Raw genomic sequence first — 8,244 nt, forward strand, 5'->3', positions numbered from 1 at the left:
TTATTGTTAGAACAAGAATATATAATCTCTAAAACATTAGAGATTACATAATCGCCATACTGAACGAAGATCATTGATGTAGAACGATACGTAGAATGATGATTAAGTTCGAGGTATAGATTGTGATGTTGAGGCATGTGTTATTGTGGTTTATGTTGTTGCTGGTGGTACTGTTGATGCTGTTGATGTTGCTGAAGCTGGTACGTTTTGTGAAATGTCCCGTTCTTATTGATTAAAAACGTTCCATATTAATTGATTTCGTTCCGAGGGTTTGACCTCTATATGAGACGTTTTTTCAAAGACTGCGTTCATTTTTAAAACAAACCATAACCTTTATTTCATAAATAAAGGTTTTAAAAGCTTTACGTAGATTATCAAATAATGATAATCTAAAATATCCTGTTTACACACGACCATTACATAATGGTTTACAATACAAATATGTTACATCGAAATCAGTTTCTTGAATGCAGTTTTTACACAATATCATACAAACATGGACTCCAAATCTTGTCCTTATTTTAGTATGAAACAGCGGAAGCTCGTAGTATTCACCTGAGAATAAACATGCTTTAAACGTCAACAAAAATGTTGGTGAGTTATAGGTTTAACCTATATATATCAAATCGTAACAATAGACCACAAGATTTCATATTTCAATACACATCCCATACATAGAGATAAAAATCATTCATATGGTGAACACCTGGTAACTGACATTAACAAGATGCATATATAAGAATATCCCCATCATTCCGGGACACCCTTCGGATATGATATAAATTTCGAAGTACTAAAGCATCTGGTACTTTGGATGGGGTTTGTTAGGCCCAATAGATCTATCTTTAGGATTCGCGTCAATTAGGGTGTCTGTTCCCTAATTCTTAGATTACCAGACTTAATAAAAAAGGGCATATTCGATTTCAATAATTCAACCATAGAATGTAGTTTCACGTACTTGTGTCTATTTTGTAAATCATTTATAAAACCTGCATGTATTCTCATCCCAAAAATACTAGATTTTAAAAGTGGGACTATAACTCACTTTCACAGATTTTTACTTCGTCGGGAAGTAAGACTTGGCCACTGATTGATTCACGAACCTATAACAATATATACGTATATATCAAAGTATGTTCAAAATATATTTACAATACTTTTAATACATTTTGATGTTTTAAGTTTATTAAGTCAGCTGTCCTCGTTAGTAACCTACAACTAGTTGTCCACAGTTAGATGTACAGAAATAAATCGATAATTATTATCTTGAATCAATCCACGACCCAGTGTATACGTATCTCAGTATTGATCACAAGTCAAACTATATATATATATATTTTGGAATCAACCTCAACCCTGTATAGCTAACTCCAACATTCACATATAGAGTGTCTATGGTTGTTCCGCAATATATATATAGATGGGTCGACATGATAGGTCAAAACATTGTATACGTGTCTATGGTATCTCAAGATTACATAATATACAATATTAGTTGATTAGGTTATGGTTGGAATATATTTATTACTAACTTTCACGTAGGTAAAATGAGTAGTTTTTATCAATCTTGTTTTACTCGCCATTTCTTCGTTTCTAATCCGTTTTGAGTGATTCCAGTGGCCACGATTTCGTATTGAACTTAACTTTATGAATCTAAATATAAAAAGTATAAGTTTATAGTCAGAAATGCAAGTTACAAGTTGTTTTTGAAATAGGTAGTCATTTCCGTCGAAAGAACGACATCTTGATGACCATTTTGAAAAACATACTTTCACTTTGAGTTTAACCATGATTTTTGGATATGGTTTCATGTTCATAAGAAAAATCATTTTTCCAGAAGTATAGATTTTAAATCAAAGTTCTTCTTAACGTTTAATTATCCCAACCAAAACAGCCCCCGATTTTACTACGACGGCGTATATCCAGTTTTATGGTGTTTATCGTGTTTTCGGGTTTTAAATCATTAAGTTAGCATATCATATAGATATAGAACATGTGTTTAGTAGATTTTAAAAGTCTAGTTAGAAGGATTAACTTTATTTGCGAACAAGTTTAGAATTAACTAAACTATGTTCTAGTGATTACAAGTTTATAACGTTGAATAAGACAGCTTTTTATGTATGAATCGAATGATATTATGAACATAATTACTACCTCAAGTTCCGTGGATAAACCTACTGGAAATGAGAAAAATGGATCTAGCTTCAAAGGATCCTTGGATGGCTTGAAAGTTCTTGAAGCAGAATCATGACACGAAAACAATTTCAAGTAAGATTTCCACTCGAAATAAGATTGTTATAGTTATAGAAATTGAATTAAAGTTTGAATATGATTATTACCTTGTATTAGAAATATAATCTACTGTAAGTAACAAAGGTTTCTTGATCTTGGATGATTACTTGGAATGGATTTAGAAAACTTGGAAGTATTCTTGATTTTATGAAACTAGAACTTTTGGAATTTATGAAGAACACTTAGAACTTGAAGATAGAACTTGAGAGAGATCAATTAGATGAAGAAAATTGAAGAATGAAAGTGTTTGTAGGTGTTTTTGGTCGTTGGTGTATGGATTAGATATAAAGGATATGTAATTTTGTTTTCATGGAAATAAGTCATGAATGATTACTCATATTTTTGTAATTTTATGAGATATTTCATGCTAGTTGCCAAATGATGGTTCTCACATGTGTTAGGTGACTCACATGGGCTGCTAAGAGCTGATCATTGGAGTGTATATACCAATAGTACATACATCTAAAAGTGTGTATTGTACGAGTACGAATACGGGTGCATACGAGTAGATTTGTTGATGAAACTGAAAGAGGATGTAATTGTAAGCATTCTTGTTAAGTAGAAGTATTTTGATAAGTGTCTTGAAGTCTTTCAAAAGTGTATGAATACATATTAAAACACTACATGTATATACATTTTAACTGAGTCGTTAAGTCATCGTTAGTCGTTACATGTAAATGTTGTTTTGAAACCTTTAGGTTAATGATCTTGTTAAATGTTGTTAACCCAATGTTTATAATATCAAATGAGATTTTAAATTATTATATTATCATGATATTATGATGTACGAATATCTCTTAATATGATCTATATACATTAAATGTCGTTACAACGATAATCGTTACATATATGTCTCGTTTCAAAATCATTAAGTTAGTAGTCTTATTTTTTACATATGTAGTTCATTGTTAATACACTTAATGATATATTTACTTATAATTTAACATAATTAACCAAGTGTATCAATATCTTAATATGATTCATATGTACCTAGTAAGACGTTATAACGATAATCGTTATATATATCGTTTTCGAGTTTCTTAATTTAATAGTCTCATTTTTATGTATATAACTCATTGTTAAAATACCTAATGAGATACATACTTATAATAAAATCATGTTAACTATATATATAACCATATATATGTCATCGTATAGTTTTTACAAGTTTTAACGTACGTGAATCACCGGTCAACTTGGGTGGTCATTTGTCTATATGAAACCTATTCCAATTAATCAAGTCTTAATAAGTTTGATTGCTTAACATGTTGGAAACACTTAATCATGTAAATATCAATTTCATTTAATATATATAAACATGGAAAAGTTCAGGTCACTACAGTACCTACCCGTTAAATAAATTTCGTCCCGAAATTTTAAGCTGTTGAAAGTGTTGACGAATCTTCTAGAAATAGATGCGGGTATTTCTTCTTCATCTGATCTTCATGCTCCCAGGTGAACTCGGGTCCTCTACGAGCATTCCATCGAACCTTAACAATCGGTATCTTGTTTTGTTTAGGTCTCTTAACCTCACGATCCATTATTTCGACGGGTTCTTCAATGAATTGAAGTTTTTCATTGATTTGGATTTCGTCCAACGGAATAGTGAGATCTTCTTTAGCAAAACATTTCTTCAAATTTGAGACGTGGAAAGTGTTATGTACAGCTGCGAGTTGTTGAGGTAGCTCCAGTTGGTAAGCTACTGGTCCGACACGATCTATAATCTTGAATGGTCTAATGTACCTTGGATTTAGTTTCCCCCGTTTACCAAATCGAACAACGCCTTTCCAAGGTGAAACCTTAAGCATGACCATTTCTCCAATTTCAAACTCTATATCTTTTCTTTTACTGTCTGTGTAGCTCTTTTGTCGACTCTAGGTAGTTTTCAATCTTTGTTGAATTTGGATGATTTTCTCGGTAGTTTCTTGTATTATCTCCGGACCCGTAATCTGTCTATCCCCCACTTCATTCCAATAAATTGGAGACCTGCACTTTCTACCATAAAGTGCCTCAAACGGCGCCATCTCAATACTAGAATGATAACTGTTGTTGTAGGAAAATTCTGCTAACGGTAGGTGTCGATCCCAACTGTTTCCGAAATCAATAACACATGCTCGTAGCATGTCTTGAAGCGTTTGTATCGTCCTTTCGCTTTTCCCATCAGTTTGTGGATGATAGGCAGTACTCATGTCTAGACGAGTTTCTAATGCTTGCTTTAATGTCTGCCAGAATCTTGAAATAAATCTGCCATCCCTATCAGAGATAATAGAGATTGGTATTCCATGTTTGGAGACGACTTCCTTCAAATACAGTCGTGCTAACTTATCCATCTTGTCATCTTCTCTTATTGGCAGGAAGTGTGCTGATTTGATGAGACAATCAACTATTACCCAAATAGTATCAAAACCACTTGCAGTCCTTAGCAATTTAGTGATGAAATCCATGGTAATGTTTTCCCATTTCCATTTCGGGATTTCGGGTTGTTGAAGTAGACCTGATGGTTTCTGATGCTCAGCTTTGATCTTAGCAACATCGGCTTTCATACCCGACCACCAAAAATGTTTCTTGAGATCCTTGTACATCTTCCCCGTTCCAGGATGTATTGAGTATCTGGTTTTATGAGCTTCTCTAAGTACCATTTCTCTCATATCTCCAAATTTTGGTACCCAAATCCTTTCAGCCCTATACCGGGTTCCGTCTTCCCGAATATTAAGATGCTTCTGCGATCCTTTGGGTATTTCAACCTTTAAATTTCCCTCTTTTAAAACTCCTTGTTGCGCCTCCTTTATTTGAGTAGTAAGGTTATTGTGAATCATTATATTCATAGATTTTACTCGAATGGGTTCTCTGTCCTTCCTGCTCAAGGCGTCGGCTACCACATTTTCTTTCCCCGGGTGGTAACGAATCTCAAATTCATAATCATTCAACAATTCAATCCACCTACGCTGCCTCATATTTAGTTGTTTCTGATTAAATATGTGTTGAAGACTTTTGTGGTCGGTATATATAATACTTTTGACCCCATATAAGTAGTGCCTCCAAGTCTTTAATGCAAAAACAACCGCGCCTAATTCCAAATCATGCGTCGTATAATTTTGTTCGTGAATCTTCAATTGTCTAGACGCATAAGCAATCACCTTCGTTCGTTGCATTAATACACAACCGAGACCTTGCTTTGATGCGTCACAATAAATCACAAAATCATCATTCCCTTCAGACAATGACAATATAGGTGACGTAGTTAGCTTTTTCTTCAATAACTGAAACGCTTTCTCTTGTTCATCCTTCCATTCAAATTTCTTCCCTTCATGCGTTAATGCAGTCAAGGGTTTTGCTATTCTGGAAAAGTCTTGGATGAACCTTCTGTAGTAACCAGCTAGTCCTAAAAACTGGCATATGTGTTTCAGAGTTTTTGGGGTTTCCCACTTTTCAACAGTTTCCATCTTTGCCGGATCCACCTTAATACCTTCTTTGTTCACTATGAGACCGAGGAATTGAACTTCTTCCAACCAAAATGCACACTTTGAAAATTTAGCGTACAATTCTTCCTTCCTCAATACTTCTAACACCTTTCTCAAATGTTCACCGTGTTCTTGGTCATTCTTTGAGTAAATAAGTATGTCATCAATGAAAACAATGATGAACTTGTCAACGTATGGTCCACACACTCGGTTCATAAGGTCCATGAACACAGCTGGTGCATTAGTTAAACCAAACGGCATGACCATAAACTCGTAATGACCGTAACGTGTTCTGAAAGCAGTCTTTGGAATATCATCTTCTTTCACCCGCATTTGATGATACCCGGAACGTAAGTCAATCTTTGAATAAACAGACGAACCTTGTAGTTGATCAAATAAGTCGTCGATTCTCGGTAGTGGGTAGCGGTTCTTGATGGTAAGTTTATTCAACTCTCGGTAGTCGATACACAACCTGAATGTACCATCTTTCTTCTTGACAAACAAAACAGGAGCTCCCCACGGTGATGTGCTTGGTCGAATGAAACCATGCTCTAGAAGTTCTTATAATTGGCTTTGCGGTTCTTTCATCTCGCTGGGTGCGAGTCTGTAAGGAGCACGAGCTATTGGTGCAGCTCCTGGTACAAGATCTATTTGAAATTCAATGGATCGATGTGGGGGTAATCCCGGTAAATCTTTTGGAAATACATCGGGAAATTCTTTTGCGATGGGAACATCATTGATGCTCTTTTCTTCAGTTTGTACTTTCTCGACGTGTGCTAGAGCAGCATAGAAACCTTTTATTATTAGTTTTTGTGCCTTCAAATTACTAATAAGATGTAGCTTCGTGTTGCCCTTTTCACCGTACACCATTAAGGGTTTTCCTTTTTCTCGTATAATGCAAATTGCATTTTTGTAACAAACGATCTCTACTTTCACTTCTTTCAACCAGTCCATACCGATTATCACATCAAAACACCCTAACTCTACTGGTATCAAGTCAATCTTAAATGTTTCGCTAACCAGTTTAATTTCTCGATTCCGACATATATTATATGCTAAAATTAATTTACCATTTGCTAATTTGAGTAAAAATTTACTATCCAAAGGCGTCAATGGACAACTTAATTTAGCACAAAAATCTCTACTTATATAGCTTCTATCCGCACCCGAATCAATTAAAATGTAAGTAGATTTATTGTCCATAAGAAACGTACCCGTAACAAGCTTCGGGTCTTCCTGTGCCTCTGCAGCATTAATATTGAAAACTCTTCCGCGGCCTTGTCCATTCGTATTCTCCTGGTTCGGGCAATTTCTAATAATGTGGCCCGGTTTTCCACATTTATAACAAACTACATTGGCATAACTTGCTCCGACACTACTTGCTCCGCCATTACTCATTCTGACACCATTTGTTCCTTTCGTTCTATTAACCCCTGGTCTGTAGACCTCACACTTTGCCGCGCTATGACCATTTCTTTTACACTTATTGCAAAATTTGGTGCAGAACCCCGAGTGATACTTTTCACACCTTTGGCATAGCTGCTTCTGATTGTTGTTGTTGTTGCGGTTATTATTGTTGTTAAGATGGTTGTTGTAGTTGCTGTTGTTGTTGATGTTGTTGTTGTTGTTGTTGGACCGTTTGTTATAGTTGCGATTGATGTTGCGATTGTTAGGATAGTTGTTGCGATTATTTTTGTAATTGCTGTTGTTGTTGTATTGGTGATTCTTATCACCGTTTTCCTCCCACTTTCTTTTGACTTGCTTCACATTGGCCTCTTCAGCAGTCTATTCTTTAATTCTTTCTTCAATCTGGTTCACTAGTTTGTGAGCCATTCTACATGCCTGTTGTATGGAGGCGGGCTCGTGTAAACTTATATCTTCTTGGATTCTTTCCGGTAATCCTTTCACAAACTTGTCGATCTTCTCTTCCTCATCTTCGAACGCTCCCGGACACAATAGGCACAATTCTGTGAATCGTCTTTCGTACGTGGTAATATCAAATCCTTGGGTTCGTAACTGATGTGAAGCGAGGTGTATATAAAATAGTTTATATTTTACTAGGAAAAACTATTAAATACGATACAATTTTACACAAGATATTTATTTATTTATAGAATGGATATACTTAAACCTTGCTACAACACTTATAGGCAGTGTACCTAATCGTACAGTAGTGTAGTTTTTAGTAAGTCCGGTTCGTTCCACAGGGAAATCTTTAAACAAAGCTCAACGCTATATTAGTTTACTTTTATAAAAATACAAACATATATATAAGTAATATTATTATTATAAAGGGGGGTTTTTTACCGTTTAATGACCGGTTTGTCGATTTTAAAACTTTAGTCGCAGTTAAAACCTAATGTAAAATATAAAATAAATACAAGACTTAAATTAAAGCGTAAAGTAAATAACGATAATGAAATTGCGAATAATAAAAATATGATAAAATAAAATTGCGATAATTAAAAGTGCGATTAAATAACAATAAATA

Source organism: Rutidosis leptorrhynchoides, chromosome 9, assembly GCF_046630445.1.
Source record: "Rutidosis leptorrhynchoides isolate AG116_Rl617_1_P2 chromosome 9, CSIRO_AGI_Rlap_v1, whole genome shotgun sequence".
NCBI classification, from domain to species: Eukaryota; Viridiplantae; Streptophyta; class Magnoliopsida; order Asterales; family Asteraceae; genus Rutidosis; species Rutidosis leptorrhynchoides.